We start from the raw sequence: 13,168 nt of genomic DNA, 5'->3' as shown, positions 1-13,168 counted from the left end.
AGCAATGCCTTATTCAATAAGCTATTCATGTATAAAATCAATGCTGATTAGCACACAGAGGTAAGGTAGACAATGAGCAATATCCATAAACCAAATGCGTCCTGACATTGGTTTGCTTAGTCTGGGAGCAAATACTGTAAAAGCAAAAATTCTGAAATGAAATATCAGTTAAGTGAAGTGGTTTGGTTACAGCGCTACTTCGTATGAGTCTGGGGTCACAGCAACAGCAGCCCACAATTGACAGAACCGTAATACAAGGTTGTTATCTTTCTTGTGTTGTGGGAACGTCTCAGTCCGCTGGTGTGAGAAATGCAAGTATTTTGACCACTTTAAGAACAGTTAGTGAACTATGCTCTGTTCACATCAACTGGACATTAAATTACCATCTCTCCAACTTGAGAGGAGAGTTCGAGCAAGAGCTTAATATTTAGCCCTAGTCATGAAGTTCTATGCAAAAAATGTTGAACCAGTGTTATCTTATTCTGCCAGTGAGGTATATGAAGTATCAGGCTTAGTGAATGAGTCTTGGAGTGTTTATAGGAAAGAGAATTTAAAAGTGAATGTTTACATGAGAATGTTATGGTCTTTGAGAGAAGTGAAGTCACACCATTCATAGTGAGGCTGGATAGTGACGAAATGGAAAATGTGAGTACATTCAAGTACTTAGGAAGTGTCAATAAGGATGGAAATTTAAAGGAGGAAGTGCTTGAAAGGGTACAACAGGGTAGAAAGGCTGCTGATTCACAGAAAGTAATGATAAGGAATAGGGACGTGAGCATGGGAATAAAAAAAATCTGCATGGCAGTTTTGTCATTCCCATTCTAACGTATGAATGTAAAGTTTGGACCCTGCTGGAATATGGAATTTTTTATATGGAGAAACGAATTCTCCGAGCTAGACCTTCATAGATCGTGTAGCCTCGCTAGGGCAGCTACCCGCGCAGGGCTGGCGCAAACTCGACCTTCCGGTCTCGAGTCAGGAGCTCTGCCACTGAGCCACCCTGCTGGGACACAAGTCGAGAGTGGGAGCAGTGGAAGTAAGTTATGTGAACTCACATGGAGAGAGACAGAGAAACAGACAAATGAGGAAGTAAATGAGCACTGTGGTGCTGATGTAGATATGACTGAAAGTGTTAAGAAATACTCTGAGACAGTTTGGCCATGTGAAGAGGATGGAGAATGAGAGACTTACTAGGAGAGTGTATGCGAATGAGGTGGAGGGGGAGAGGATAAGATGGAGGGGTGGAGTGGGAAGATATATGGGGAAGGGGAGGATAAGCCAGAGGAAGGGCAGACAAATGACAGAACAGTGACATGGAGGGGATTTGTTTGTGGTAACTCCTTATGGGATGGAGGCGTCTGGCAATAGATAAACAGACCAGGGAAAAAAAATCTCTTCTTAAATAAAATGAACGAACTTTATGCAAAAACTGGACGCACATGGAGATACTGTACATTATTATCTTATTAAACTTAACTGCAAAAAAAAAAAAAAAACATGCAATCAATGGATGCAAACAAGCAATCACTATGAAGCAAGAAAGGGTAACGGGAAGTAGAAAATGATGCAGGGTAGACACCGATAATGCTGAGTGAACCGTTCTCCACATCACTATCAGTTATAATCATCATCATCATCATCATCATCGTAATTTATCAAGTGATTTTAATTATTTTACGAATCAATAATTATCTCTACCAATTCTTCCCACTTATGAATAGGGTGAGGCAAGTCTAGAATATAAGGAAAAAAAAATACAAATGAATACGGATGTGCTATATATGGGCCACCCTGTATTTCTGAGCATCTGTGGCCTAGAAACGACTTACTGTATTGGACTGTGATGTACAGCCATGAGCAAAAGTTTGTCATCAAATCTCGGACAGCTTTGTCTTGCCTTCAGTATTTTTCACTCACCCTCAAATTAGAGCATCCTTATCTCTCATACTATTTTTGCTTATGCTAGAGAGACACCTTCATGTGGTGGCACTGATATGAGTGGGTAATTGAGCTGCCCAGTTATACAAATCTCCCTCAGTCCCCTCGCAATCCCTCAGAAGAAGGAAGGTGGACTGTGAAAGAGCAATTTCAGTCTGCAGTCCACCAGGATCATGTTCAGGTGAGCCTGGGGTTGCAACTACTTTATACCGTAATCACAAAATTTTTAAGAAAACTTTCCACTGCCACAGCCAGCAGAGAAGTGTCAACATACTTTTGCTCATGCTCAAGACAGGAGATTTGGTACACAGTATAATATTATAGCTTGTGGTAGCGTATGGTTGGCCAGTAATTTGTACCTTTCGTTGATTTACTCGAATCTGGAGAAGTCAGCCAACTCCTTTCAGCTCAGTTGATGGAGGGAGGTAGTGAGATTAGGGGTCTGATCTGTTAACTGACCAAGGGGACGTTCCTACCTCGTAACTACAGTTCATTTTGGTGGGAAAAACATTATAGACGAGGGGAATTGATCTCACATGTAAACAAAGAGCAATGCTTAAACTGCAGGATTGGTTGGTGTGGGCGACAGAGGGAAATGTAGCAGAGGACTTAAGTACATAATGACACTGATAATGACGCAGGAAAATTTGAATGAAAAATATTTTGTTAAGGGGAGGTTCTTGGAAAATGGACCATTGATATGCTAAAGCCAGTAAGCTAGTTTAGTGCTTGATATGAAAATTGGGCAAACCACAGGCTATACAATGTTTTAGTCTAAACTATACATCATTACATAGCAATAATAATAATTCAATAATCATCATCACGGAAATAAGCAATAATAATAATAATTCAATAATCATCACGGAAATAAGCAATAATAATAATACAATATTCATCATCACGGAAATAATCACATGCATAAATCACTGGGGTGTCTTCTAGGTGGCATAGGAGGTTTGCTAAGAGTCTGTTAGGAAATCCCCACAGCCACACAGAATACAAACCACTTTCATTGGACTAACACCAGACTTCATTCAACCGAGAGAAATATTGTACTAGCACAAATAAAAAATAACCCTAGGAAATGTCTGTCCATCAAAAAATCCTAGCAATATATCTACCTAATATCTATCTAGCAATCTATTTACGTATAAGTATCTATTTTATGTTTATTCGTACCTATCTATCTGTCTAGCAAGTTAAATGATGCTCAGGTGTTGCAATAGTTTGGCAAGTAGACTTATGCTAATCATGAAGATGTGCGGTAGAAAGACTGCAGAACTTACTACTGTACTTGTATACCGGATGAATTTACTTACTAAACGATTGTTCCTCTAACCTGGCCAAAAATGATAATCTCAGCAATAGTTTAGCAAATAGAATAATGCTAGTCTTAAAGTCTATGGAATGGGTGTAGACCTGTAGTGCTGTATTATTCTACCACTGAGCTACACGAAATTACTAAATGGACAAAAACCTTGGCCAATTAAAGGTGAAAGAACTAGTACACTTAAACATAGACTAAACTGAATAAAAAATAAGTTAATATAGATAATCTCCTAAGACTCCGAAGAATCCCTCAGTTGAATAAAATCATCTGGTGTCAGTTGGAATAAAGACAGTTGCTCTCCCACTTATGAACGATGGATCTAGGAACGTTTCTGATAGATTTGAAGACTTGCAAGAATGAGATAGTATTAGGCCTACTGGTTAGCTAAGACGTTGCCAGCCTGATAGTGCCAGGTTATGATTCCTGAGCACATCATCATCATCAGTTAGCAAGTAAAATGAGTAATTAGGTGAAGTAAGTAGCCTTCTATACCACAGTGGTGGAATAATCTACCACAGGATCAAAGGCCTAAGTTATGGAGCTGAGCAGTACCGATCGTCATCACATTTATCATCAATCGACATCATCAGCCCGACCTTCTGTTCCTATCCAAAGAGATGGAGTGAAGTATTCTCAATAAAAGCTTCATAATTGGGGGAGCAACTGTTAACATACTCTGTCCACCTCAACTTGAAATTGCCATGGAAAGGAGGCATATCTACAGTATTGTCTGATTATGCAACTGAACTACGGGGATTAGGCTGCCAAAGGACAAAGATCTTCAAGTCAAGGTGGACGAAAAAAATAATGTGCAACTCACAGATCTAAGATGCGTGGAGAAGTAGGAGCAGTTGTGGCAGCTAATGATCTTAAGACTGGGGTGGCCAAGCTGGTTACCTGGTGGCACTGTGGAAACTCGTCAGGATAGACAGAGTATTCCTCTGGAGATTTAGCGTGGTCAGTGCCCCCCCGTTCACGGCACTGTGTGATGGTAAACACAAACAGCAGCAGGCACACCAGTAGACCCCTGGAGAAGCAGCCTTAGCAACCCCGGCAGTGACAGCAGCAGCAGTACTGGTGACCCCTTAAAAAAGATAACATGATTAGCGTTTTCTCTGGTTTGTTGATAAATTAACTATGTCTGCAGATAAGTTCAATATAAACCTTGACTAACCCCAATACTACTGGTGCTGGCGCATAGCTTTCTGGTGGTGGCATCAATAGCCCCGGGTGGATGAGCTACCTAATTATATAAACGCTTTTTATCTCTATCCCCTGACAGACAGATGGTTGACTACATAAGGGTTGTTTTGGCCTATAGTCCATTTGGTTCATAATCTGCTGAGCCTTGGGTTGCAACTACTACACAGTACTAGTTGAGAGACCAAAGATGAAATTATCCATTTTACAGTGTCATCTGTCTGGCTAAATTTCCTGGTTATGCAAACGTCCCTCAAGTACCCCCGCAAGTCCAGAAAGGCTGGTGGTGGACTGCAGAAGAGCAGCTTCATGCCTGCTTTCCACAGAGTTCCCGTTTCAGATGAGCCTAGTGCCACAATAACAACTATAGCTTGGGGAAATGTGACAAATCTACTTCAGGGAGAAACTCTAAGGGAATATTAATGAGCTTCTGTAATATATCTAACACTATAATAATAATAATGATGATGATCTATCTATCTAGCTATTGCAAGACGCCTTAATCCCGTAAGGGTTGGCCACATCAGATCGCCTCCATGTCTCCCTGTCCAACGCCATTTCACTGCCCTGCTTCTAGTTCACACCGCCCTCTCATATACCTCTCCACTTCATCCCCCCATCTCATCCTTGGTCTCCCCCTCCCTCTCCCCCCCTCCACCTCACTCACATACACTCTCCTCGTCAGTCTCTCACTGATAATAAAAATCCACAGTCTGACAAGTCTTAATCCTCAGTGAACCAATGGCCTCTGTTGTCCAGCCCATCAAGTTGCCCTCCCTCCAATGAAAAGGGATAAAAATTAGTACGAAAAGACCTTGGGCCATATTACGAGTATCTGTGGGGTTACGAAGCCTCTCAACACCTCTTTCTGGGCAATTTATTTTGTGTATTGCATCTTAGTGTTCTCAGTTTTGTATCTTAAGGTACAGGAGGGACGCCTTCACATATTAACTATTACCAGAAATATTCCTCAGCTACTTCCCTGTTCCCCAAGAGTAGGAACGTAAATGGCATTATAAGAGCACCTTCAGCTGGCAGAATAAGACATGTTAACTCACCAACATTCCCACCAGCATTCCCGTGAAAATTCTTGGAAAAAGTGACGCCTACAGGTGAACTGACGGGGTGGTCCCTCCCTCCCTACACCCGTCCGTCTATCCATCCGTCCTTCCACTCACAAAGCATCTGATGACACCAGATATCTTACCACTGCAGATACTACCATCATTGTACTTGTTGCATCTCCCACGGACGCCGTCGCACCTCCCACGGACGCCTCCGCACCTACGACGGACACCGCCGCACCTCCCATCGTAGTTTCACCGTCTGCGTCACTCTGGAAGTGTGATGTGCAAAGTATTATCTTATCCGTTTCCTAATCCATACTATAATACTTTAACCTTTATAAGGGCGGGGACTTGACCCTTTGAATTAAGAAGTCCTGTGTAATTTATTCTTGTTGCTGCCTGGGGATTTTATCTAAGAAAAGGCCTCTCGCATGACGTAGGTTGTTAAGGCTACAATCTAACACCTCCAATTGAAAGTTAATCCTAAGCTGAATAAAATCGTCGGAAGATGGAGAAAATAAATTGGAAAATGTGTCCACTGGGTGAAGGAGCCAGTACGGCCGGCAATTATCCTTGAAAAACTTTACTTCAGAATTAAATCTTAGATAAAATGTGACTAAGATACACAGCAGGAAATAAAATAGCATCCTTCTTATCCCTATGTCATGATTATGGTTGACTGTAGTGAAAATAATGGCTGATTTCGTGCTGTGAACAACCAGCCAGCCACTCAGGTACTTCCAACCAACCGGCTCCTTCTTTGCAGTTTTTATTCCCAAACGTGTAATTTATAGTTTAAGATAAGGAACGCCATTATCTCCACAATATATACACTGCCCGGAATATGTCACCACCCATAAAGTGTACAATTTCACTCGTTTTAAGTATTTCCAAGCGTAAGATAGGACCAGAGCACTCACCTCCTCACGCCAGGGCAGCAGGTGGCAAAATGACTCCCCCTGCATCGTGGACCTCCTTCCCGGTAGCCACTCAAATGCCGGACGTATGATCACCATTGCTAAACCCGTCTAATTCGTATTTTATGCTATGTCTTCTGCAGTTTAATTATAGACTAATGATATTCCTCATTCAAAAGCGCCACAGCGATATTATAGACAAAATAATTACAAGGTTTCTCTCGGCACCACTCCACCTGCCCGACGTATGACCTACACTTTCCAAATACACTTAATTCCCATTCTATACCAGTTGTTCTGCATGCATAGTATCAGTCTACTAATTACTAATCACTCAACAGCACCAGAGATATGTAGCAAAGAAGAGCGACTATAACTGGACATTGTAGTAACGCTGTGCAGTATGAGGCTTACATCCACAATCATAATTATACTTTTCCGCTTCGTAGTTACATATTTTTCTCGAGTATAATTATCAGGTTTAGAAATCCAGCAGGCGGCTCACTCAGCAGCGGCGCAGTGAAATATAAAATAGTAATTAGTATGCCGTACGAAAATTCTACGCACAAACCATCGTAACTAAGAACTCGCTTTCCCATTAGCTTACGCCCTCTACCATCTCATCCCTGCTACTTTATTTCTGCATGTGGGGCAAAATTATTCTCTTGGGCCGCATTTATGCAATCTATGTCGAGGTTGCAGGCACATGAGACATACAGGAGAGCAGTAATAAGCAAAATACATCGCTAAACAAGAGGTGGGCTACGAGAATCAAGAGGCTCCCACATTTTTCACATCAATATTCAGCAATTTTTCAGGGTAATGTACAATCTATAATGAATGAATAAGCAACATTCGGATGACGTCACTGTTTGCACTCCCTGTACTCTAAATTGGCCTATAATTGCCATCTCTACATCCTGAACCTTCACATACAACACATTAACACTAGAATATGATGCTAGTCAGGAGGAAGTGCTATGGCAAGGATGCAGAGCCATAATAGTTTTTGTTATTGTGCTATGGGAAAGTAGAGAACAGTAATCAAATTTTTTTTCTGATTCCTGGCAAGTTTCTCAAATGCTGGATCCAGTGCCAAAATGCAGTCATGATTACTATAGTCGTCTGGTTTCATATGACGGAACTGGGCTACTCCCATGATCTGAATACTAAGTGATGGTGGCATGAAGTTCGATAAGCCTTAGTTACCAAATCTCCTTGGTTATTAGTCAAATCAACCCTCCAGTCTGACTGCATATGGCCATCAATTAAGCTGAATTTTGTTGGGGGTCATTCGGGTGGAAATAAACTTATGGGCCATCTTAAAGTGGGACTTAAACTGGCTCTTTAGTTGGCACCTACGTTGGCCTTATAGTGCCACTTTGCCACGCCACACACTGCCATTTCCCTTCCCTCCTACACGGTACCACACCACCCAGTCACACCACACGCCCCACCCCGCACTGCCACACCACACACTCCCATACCCCACACACTGCCCTTCCACACCATACACTGCCCTCCCTCACAGTCACGCCACACACTGCCACACTCTACACTGCCACGCCACACACTAACACATCCCACATACTGCTCTTCCACAAATTGCCACACCTCACACTGCCCTCCCTCACAGACAGTCACGCCACACACTGCCACACCGTACACGGCCACACTACACGCTACACCATTCACTGCCACACTACACACCTCCCTGGACACAGTTCACATTGCAACGCTTCGTCTCTGTTGCACAATGTTTTTCTTACCCCTGGGTAGAAAAGGAGGGAATAAGAGAGAGAAGAGGAAGAAAGACTATCGAAGGAAATAGAGAGAAGTGGAGGATGTCTAGGTCAGAGATGATAGCAGAACTGAGAGAGGGGGCAGGGCAGGGAGAGGGAGGGAGAATGAGAGGTCTGTTCTCGCTCTGCTCATAACGTCGACACTACCGATACGTGTACCAGTGATGTTCCTCTCATGCACACGAGCGTATAAGCGAACTATCACATAACACACACACACACACACACACACACACACACACACACACACACACACACACACACACACACACAAACTCGAGGCAAACGAGGGGACATGCACACATACAAAGCGCTCGCGCAAATGCACACACCAGCAAGAACACTCAGGACTACACATGATTAAAATATACCTACAAGTACATAAACAAAAGCTGTCGAAGTTGGGGGGAAAAAAAGGAGGCTGCCTTGCACTACAGAAAGCTGTCATCCGCACGCTATGCTAGACATTTCAAATAATTCAGCAGGAGTTAAATGACAGACACACAGCCATAACGTAGGTAAATAAGTTTTTCAGTGCTAAGTGTTCATTTTTTTTCCAATTAAGTCTCGGTTCTTTGCTTAACACTCAGCACAAACCCAAACATTTCGTGAAAGTATCTCCGAACTCTCAACTTAATAATTTTACAATAGATTTCCCAATAAAAAAAGTTTTCTTTGATGTATCGCTCTAAGAAAACGGAGAATTAAGCAATAACTATACCATTTACTCAGAAGAATCTCGCTCCTCCTAGCTACTTGGATGGGGAAATGGATCGTTTACAGCCACAGAAAAGAGACAGTTTCTTATAATTCTTGAGGTTTCGGCTGTTTTAGCGCCACGTTCATTAGTTTTATGATTAAAAATGAGAATGCGAAGGTCTGAACAGGCTCCTAGGTTAGCCTGGTTGTTTTCTGAAGCCAGTGATGATGATGATGGATGATTTCTGACCTTGCTGTATCGTTGATGAATACACGTGTGGCCTGATAAAGGAGAGAGCTACCATACTCTTAGGGAAGTTTCTAGCTTGTAGGGTTATTTCTTCTAATAATTTATGTGAGCGTATGAAAAAACACATGGAAAATGAGGCTATCGTGTTACACCTTTCTTGGGACGGAGAGGAAGAAGGTAGTATGAGAGATTTAGTTTGCCCAAGACGAGTAAATTCAGTATTTTATTTACAAACTGAGATCTTGCAAATCGATCTGTGTGCCAAGTTCCACCATTATTGTGTGGGTGGTTATTAGAAGGGATCTAGAGCCCGGATTAACATCAAACCAAATTCTCTCTCGTAGCCAAGAGTTTTATTTATTCATTTTTTTAGAAAGACAAGAAGAGTGTAGGCGTTGTTCATGTCCAATATTCTTTCTACAAAATCTTCCCTTAGATACGAGAAGGATTTTACCAACTCAATTTCTTTTTTTGGAGGGGGGGGGGGATAATGACAAGAAAAGGATATTACAGAATGAATCCAAAGTTTCAGCTCTTCCTGTAATGGTCTTCGTCAAAACACAGGAACAACTCCGACCTTACTCTGGAACTATTCTCACGGGACCGGAACCATTCTCACGGGGCCGGAACTATTCTCACGGCGGGAATGAGAACGGTTCCGGCTATCAGAAAACGAACAAATTTTATCCAATTTTAATTCATTCTTTATCCCAGCAAGAGAAAAGGGAGAGGAAGACAGAAGCAGGGAGAAAGGAAAAAATAAAATATTGATACTTATTGTTGCTAGTAAAGGAGAGAGACAAAGCAGAGAACACTGAGAAAAATAAAGCTCTTTGCCATAAAAAAGGCGAGAGTTTATTTAGCTAAGCTCACCGATCAGACTATTGGACTAAGTGTGTTTTGCCCTCGTTCCTGCCCACCACGAATACAGCTTAGTTGGACTTGACAAAAACTGCATGTCTTCTTCAATCACCTATTTACAAGCAAGAGACGAAGGGAAGTAGACGTAGAGAGATTTCCCCTCCTCATCCCTTTAATTACTCCTTATCTACCTTAATGACTCTCTTGCAGTTGATAGGTCCTAATTTACTCCGGCTAATTACCAAGTCAACCTCATTTACTCAGAAGAACAATAGATCATGAAGGTTTTAATTTCTTTCTTTTAGGGGTGAGAGATGATGTGAGGATGGGACAGGTGAGTTTGTTGTGACAGGGGCCAGGTAAGAAACGCACCTGGCTCTGCGTAAACTGTTTATTCCACGCTAACTTCCACGCTTACACACACTCTCTCATTTTCTCTCAGGCACACTCACTTTTCTCTTTCACTCCTATCCATCCTGACTTGTAAATAGGTACGAAGTTGTAAAGTGCTTGCTTGGCGTAAGAGTGAAGATAAAGCTATACACAAGCAGTCTTATACACAACCTCAAGAAAATTTATGAATGTGGTACCAGATTGTGAAGCATTTGGTACCTTTAGGAGTGAAGATGGAAGTATGTATAAATAGTCTTTGCATAATGAATTAGTGAATATGGTACACACAGGGACAAAATTTCACCTTCTGTACCACTGCGTTTACTTCACATTTAGGGGTACGTCCGTCGCTTTCCTCCCTGCCGCACCATATCAAAGTCTGTATCATCTATGGGCAGGGAAACACACCAAGTCCCTCTCAGCTTTGGAATATTAGCCAGCAGAGGAAAGTGAGAAGTGGACGAGGCAATCTATTAGTCAGAGAAACATGCTAAGCGTCTCTCGGCTTACAAGTACTGCTAACAGAGGGAAGCGAGAAGCACAAGAGGTGAAGTATTTGGGCAGAGAAACATACCAACCTGTCTCAGCTTAGGAATATTAACCAGCAGAAGGAAGTGAGAAGCACCAGTGAAATATTAGGCAGAGAAACCTACCAAACTTCCCTCAACTTAGTAGTATTATGCAGAGCAGGAAAGCGAGAAGCAGAAGACGTGAAACATTAGACAGAAAAACATAATAAGCCTCTCTCAGCTTCGGAATATTGGCCAGCAGAAGGAACTGAGAAGCAGAAGTGAAATATTAAGCAGAGAAACATACGAAGCCTCTCTCAGCTTAGGAATATTAGCCAGCAGAGAAAAATGGGAAGGCAAGATGCAACAACAGTGAAAGTAACGTACCAAGCATTTCTCAGCTTAGGAATATTAGCCAACAGAGGAAAGTGAGAAGAAGAGGACGTGAAATATTAGACGAACTTTTACCCTTGACTGTAATAGGAGACACTGCCAGCCACATGACAGCTGGTTGGCGAATTACAAACAGACGTGAATTAAAAAAAAATATAAACAGGTAAATGGAATACTATAGAAAATGAAAATTGTTGTTAATGTCCATTCCAATTTATCTCCTACAGAACATGACAATTAGCTGGCAGATTACAGACAAATATGGAACTGATGAACCGATTAATTGTCACATACGCAAAAAAAAATTGAGATAGAACGCAAATTAAGGAAAGAAAATAGAGAGCTCAGTGTTATCCCAGTCTCCTGATGGGTGAATTACAGACATAAATAGATAATTGAATACCAAGACTAAGATAAATGATGTAGAAAGTAAATAATGCGCTAAATGATATAGGAGGAAGTATATGACACGATAAATACTGTCTTCCTCTGCCAACCCCCTGCCAACTCGCCCCATCAGCCACATGACAGCTGTTTGGCAAATCACAAACAACCGTACATAAAAAAAAAAAAAAATGATAAAGAGATAAAGACCGCAGACTCGATAAATAAAGAGAGAAAGATAATGCAATGAACACTTCCGTGGGGAGGTAATGTTGTATTGTAACGGGTTGGTGCTGGAGAGGGAGGCCTTCACGTTGTGGCACTGATTTGACCGGGCATTGGAGCTGCCTGGTTACACAAACGTCCCTCAGTCCACCCCCTATCCCCTGAAAGGAAGATGGTGGAGTGCGGAAGAGGGGCAGCTTTGGTCTATAGTCCACAGGGTTCACGTTCAGATGAGCCTGGGTTTACTACTACTACTACTACTACTATTGGTGCTGCTGCTGAAGGGGTTAACTCTTCCTCTGACGCTTACCTCCACCTGCCACTCCTCTCACTCCAATTTTTCTCTCCACTTTTTTACCCCTCCACCCACCATATCCTGCCCTCTCATGCCACTCTGGGTTCCTCAAAGTGCGGTGGCGCAGTTTATTTTATTTATCTTTATCTTATCTTTATCATTGCTACTTCAGGCCAATTTATTTAACTGAGAAAGGTCTTAGTGAAGGTATTGGTGAAGGATATATATAAATCATTGAGTTCTAAAATCGTCTGAAGGCAGCAAGAACGAAGAAAGGAATATATGCCAGTGGTGTAAAGGGGTCAAGCCTCCACCCCTCCAAACCCTGTGTGGGGGAGTTAGTGGTGCATTGGTTAGCACATCAAGCTCGGGACAGATAGAACCCGAGTTTGATTCTTGGATCGGAATGGGATAATGATGACGGGAAGGAACTGTGGTGCTGAAGTGGGTAAAAAATAAAGATATATAAACGACCAGCTCGACGTGATTACTTTTTAAAAATGTATATAATGCATAGTGGATCACTGAGGCGGATACACAAGATGGATTTGGGATTGGAGGAGGGGAGATTCTGCGCCCCCCACCTCCCCTCGGCGGATTGGGGGAAACGAAACAGAAGGGGAAATGAGGGGGGGGGGGGAAGAAGGGGAAAAAGGAAGGGGACGGGGGAGGGGAAAAGTCACAAAGGGGGGACAGGAAAGAGAATGCAGGAAGGAGGGCAAAGGAAGGGGTGGAGGAAAACAGGGAAACAGGGAACGAGAGGCGGAAAGACGGAGGGAAAGAGAGCAGAGAGATGGAGAGTGAGGAGGGGAGAAAGAGTCACGGAAGAGGGGTGGGGGGGGCAGGAGGGCAGTGTGGGCAGCTCAGTGGCAGTTTGGCAGTGGTTCAGTACGGTGCCAAGG

At 42.5% G+C, this 13,168-nt stretch overlaps 1 protein-coding gene across 7 annotated transcripts in view; it reads left to right on the top strand.

The window, feature by feature from the left end:
• The first annotated feature begins 13,150 nt into the window (after positions 1 to 13,150).
• LOC145410195 (uncharacterized) overlaps positions 13,151 to 13,168 on the top strand; it is a 118,623-nt gene continuing 118,605 nt past the window's right edge. For all 7 annotated transcript variants that reach the window (XM_080280399.1, XM_080280400.1, XM_080280397.1 and 4 more), the window contains exon 1: positions 13,151 to 13,168. This exon is cut by the window's right edge and continues 298 nt beyond it. The gene's annotated coding sequence lies outside the window, so the exon portion shown is untranslated.

This window comes from Coenobita brevimanus, chromosome 84 (genome assembly GCF_032717465.1).
Source record: "Coenobita brevimanus isolate Jiangsu-jjx chromosome 84, ASM3271746v2, whole genome shotgun sequence".
Taxonomy (NCBI): domain Eukaryota; kingdom Metazoa; phylum Arthropoda; class Malacostraca; order Decapoda; family Coenobitidae; genus Coenobita; species Coenobita brevimanus.
Note: the sequence above shows the minus strand (reverse complement) of the source record. Positions and strands in the feature narration are given on the sequence as shown.